We start from the raw sequence: 5,117 nt of genomic DNA, 5'->3' as shown, positions 1-5,117 counted from the left end.
ATATATATATATATATATATATATATATATATATATATATATATATACATATATGCTTACACACATATACACATATACATACATACACAAATACGCACACACGCACACACACATATATACACACAAACGTATATATATATATGTATATATACACACACACACAAACATGTACATATACATATGCACGCATACACCAATACACCATACACCACGCGCATGCGACACACGCACGCGCACACACAAACATGTTCACGACACACAAACGCACAAGTATATATGTATATATATATATATATAAAGACAGAAGTACTACCTTTAAACCAATACAACAATAAAAACAACCGCAACGTCAACAACAACAACAACAACAACAACAACAACAACAACAACTACTACTACTACTACTACTACTACTACTACTACTACTACAATGACAACATGAACACAGCAGCGACAATGGGACCGACGACACACGTTGAGTGAGGTATATAGTTTGTCATATTGTTTCACATGTTAAGTCATAGATTTTTTTTCTCTCTCTATAATATATATTGTCTTCTATTCCTATTTGTGCCAGTTTATCAGTCCTGGCCTACATTTCTTGGAACAGATGTTCGATTCATTTACAATTCTGATTTTACAGAAAGGGAACTGAAAAAACACACATAAAAACAAAAGGCAAACAAATAGAAAAAAATATCCAGAAAAAAAATACAAAAGAAAAAACAACAAAAACCAAACTTGAATGTATCACACAAAGTTAGTTATATTTTCGATAGTTGTTTGTTCATGTTTTATAGTTTATTTTGTATTCTTGTATCTTTTCTCTTTTACATGATTCAGTCACTGGACAGCAGCCATGTTGGAGTCCACTGCTTTCGAAGGTTATTTTTAGTCGAACAAATCGAGCCCCGTACTTACTTTTAAAGCCTGGTAATTGATTCTATCGCTCACCTTTTGCCGAACTGCAATACTTTTCTGGTTACGTTCGTAATTAACGCGTCTAAAGTCTACCTATTAGGAGCTTAAGTATATTGATTTCGAATTTTGGCATAAGGTCAGCAATTTAGAGAAGGATCAAGACGATTAGATCGACCCACTGCTCGGCTGGTACTTATTTTATCAGCCCTGAAAGGATGAAAGGCAAAGTCGACATCGGCGGAATTTGAAGCCAGGACGAAAATAAGAACGAAATATCGCTAAGAATTTCATCGTATTTGACTTTGTCCTAACTGTGGTGAGAACATGGAACTTATTGAAGACTCCCGTTGTGCAAAAAGATACATAGGTTGGTGTATCAAAAGGGTAGGTCGAAAAGAATTGTCATTGCGAATAGACAAATAGATACATTTTTTTCCAAGGAACACTATCTATATTGCAAGTCATTTATCTCATGTGCTAATGGGTATTTAACATGGCCAGCATTAAAATAATGGTGTTTGGGTGTCAACAGGTAAATTCATACATGCGGTTACATATATATAGAGCAAATGAGAGCGCCTCTACGCGTTTGATCTACTCGATAGAAATAAAACCAAATCCCCAAACAATGCCTCACTTTCTTAGAGGGGTAGGGTTTGTTTATTTGCTTATTACTTCCTACTGTGACATACGCCCAAAGCATTCTATTAGAAATACAATTCAAATCAGAATTTGAAAATCAATATAGTGTACTTTTCAGATGTCACTGAGACACCGTCAGTTATGACGACGAATGTTCCAATTGATCTAATCAATGGAACAGCCTGCTCGTGAAATTAACGTGCAAGTGGCTGAGCTCTCCACAGACACGTGTAACCTTAACGTACTTCTCAGGGATATTCAGCGTGACACAGAATGTGACAACGCTGGCCCTTTAAAATACTAGTACTACTCACTTTTGCCAGCTAAGTGGACGGGAGCAACGTGAAATAAAGTTTCTTACGCAAGGACACAACGCGTGGCCGGGAATTGAACTCACGATCTTATGATCGTGAACCGAATACCCTAACCACCAAGCCATGCTTCTTCACTTTCAGATGTAAACTGAATGTAAACCATTATGTGGATACTCATTAGGTTTTCTGGAGGCCTTGAAGTTTGGTTTAAAGTGTTTTCTGTTTGCAATAGATAACGGACGCAACCACTGCAACGTTCTTAAATGTGCCACACTCTTATTGTCACCAGGAACAACTATGGTAAGCGACCACTGGGTGACATACCATACCAGCAAACAAAATTGATTTTAAGCGTCTGATCGATCATTCACAGAATTTCATCGATCCAGTTAAGCAAATGCAGACCATGTTGAATCTCTGTTGAACTGTGCGAAGGTACAGGCATAGCCATGTGATTGAGACGTTCGCTCTGCAACCTCATGTTTTAGGATTGTTGAAGCAAATTTTGATATGTGTTATTATTATTGACGTAATGACTATCCTTGGGATAGTCATTACGTCAATAATATAATAATAATACGGTACAATACAGCAATAATAGTAATACTGTATAATACAGCAATAATAGTAATACGATACAATACAGCATGGCAAAGTACGGCACAGTACGGTATGGCACAGTACGCTACAGTATTGCATAACTCACCGCAATACTACACACAATGATGCACGGCTACTTGTACGTAGACGATATTACAATGCAGCATAGGTTTACTCCATTCAACCTGTCGAATTGTCGTAAAGCATCGTTAAATAGCCAAGCCTGACATGCTATGATTTTGATGATCTCTGAAAGTGAGAGAGAGCCAGAGAGAGACGGGAAGCAAGAGAGAGAGAGGGAGCAAGAGAGAGAGAGAGAGACAAGGAGAATGAGAAAGAATGAATGAGTGAGTGACAGATGGCAAGACAGAGTGAAAAGGAATGAATGAGTGAGAGAAACAGAAAGGAAGAAAATAGGAGAGAAAGAATGGAAGAGAGAGAAAAAGGGAGGGCAAGAAAGGAAGAGAAAAAAGGGGGGGGCGAGAAAAAGGGAGTCACCGAGAAAATGAAAGAGAGAGAAAGAAAAGAGTGAGAGAAAAAGAGAGAGAGAGAAAGAGAGAAGTCCTAATTAATGCACAGCACAGAGAGAGACATAACTGAATTGTATGAAATACCGATTTCATTTCTAGAATAATGGACGAGCAGGTAGCGAAGGCACCTCCTTCGAGGTCGCTAGGTCTGCTAGAGATAGTACCCTTACTATCTTAAATAAAGAACAATGCAGTTCTGATTTTACTAAGAAAATCAGGTTGGTCATATTCGAAACGTCTTCGATCTGACGGATGATGATGATCGTCCTAGGTTTAAAAAAAGCAACAGCAACAACCACATCAACAGCAACAACAGCAACAGCAGCAGCAGCAGCAGCAGCAGTAACAACAACAGCAACAACAACAACATAAAAGACCAGATTTCGGAACATGTATTATTACTGACCATGCTGTGATTTTTGTCTGAGTCCACTTTTATCATTTGATTGGTTGCTCCAAAAGAACAGAGGGCAGTGTAGTTTTCGTACTATTTTTCTTTTCTTTTTTTTTTTCTCTTTGCTGGTTAACAAGGAAACAGATCCGGCAGCCATATTGACTTGTTGAGTGTCTGTCTATAATAGCAGCTGCCTAGCTAGTTCAAACATGCTACGATGTTCAATTATATGTATATATATATATATGTACACACGAAGTCGCCCTGTTCCTCGAGCTGTCCCCTTCCCCAATACCTCACATTCACTCACCAAACCACAAGATTACGAGATTACGTGTGATCCGCACCGACCATTGACAAATCACTACCCTCGTACATCATTTCTTCTTCCTTTCCTATTTTCCTTACATTTGTATGTTTACCCCTTTCTGTTTGTCAGTCCGCCCGTCCGTCTGTGCATCTGTCTGTCTGATTACCTGTCTGTCTGTCTCTTTCCCTTTCACATCTCTCTCTCTCTCTCTCTCTCTCTCTCTGTCTTTCACTGTCAGTTTGTCCAGCTATAATTCCTATTTTGTCCATTCAGTCATTAATTCATTCGTCTATTCATAAATTCATTCATACATCCTTTCTTTCGGTTCACTCCTTCACTTCATTTCTTCTGTCCATTTCCCTCCACCTCTTCAATCCCCGTCCATTTATTCCCAGCCAGACATCTCTCTTTTCCTAATTCTTTCTCTCGCCTCGCTTGTTCACTCTTTCCCACTCTCTTTCGCTATTATTTTCGTTCGACTTTGTACATTTAATTTTGTTATTGCCGTCTTGTCGTCCTAGCCATTGCTGTTTAATAAATCCGGTTCGCATTTTGCAGCAGATAACTCGTCAATATTGCGACATGCACTGTATCTGGCGTGGGTAGAAGTGCATAAAATGCAATAAAGTATTGATCGTCCCTAGAAATCTGCTTCATATTTATATAGTTTTGATTTGGTTAGACGAGAGACTTTAGCTATTCAAAGATGAATGAGTTGTTTTAACCAATTTCACGCTCCCCAACCTTGTACATGTTATCATGACATGTCTCCTCTTTGCACTAAATTCTCTCAGTATTTCTCTGATACGATAGTGGGCGTAATGGAATAACTGTCCGCTTAAACTAAATTATACATATCGAATTAGTGAAACAATAAAAACAAGCTATACACATCAAAAAGAAAAACACATGGCAGCCAAACAAACTAACAAGGGAGGTTCAAGAATGGCTCGGCTTGCTAGAAATAATAACCAAACATTCTCTTAAATTACTCAATTCCTTATAAAAATATGAAGGACACACTGGATATTATAATCCTAGATATTCTAAATTTGGAATAAAAAGAAAAGACCAGCAAGACATGAGCTTGGTAGAAACAATTGCCAAATTTTTCTTAAATCACAAATATTTGTATCAAATTGGACATTATAGTCCTTGGTGTACTAACTCTGAAAATAAATCAGCTTGCTAGAAATAATAGCCAAATTTCTCTTAAATCGCTTTCATATCAAAATATGAAAGATACACTGGATATCGAAGTCCTTGATAAACCAAATCTGAAAATATTTTTGTATTCGAATTTATTTCATGTAAAAAATTGTCTTATTTCGATAATTTCAACCAATCACTGACAAGTATTCCGTTGTTTACATTTACTCCTTTGGCTCACTAAGCGATGTAAAGCG

The sequence above is a fragment of the Octopus bimaculoides genome, chromosome 6 (genome assembly GCF_001194135.2).
Source record: "Octopus bimaculoides isolate UCB-OBI-ISO-001 chromosome 6, ASM119413v2, whole genome shotgun sequence".
In the NCBI taxonomy this organism is placed as follows: domain Eukaryota; kingdom Metazoa; phylum Mollusca; class Cephalopoda; order Octopoda; family Octopodidae; genus Octopus; species Octopus bimaculoides.
This window is presented reverse-complemented; position numbering follows the sequence as displayed.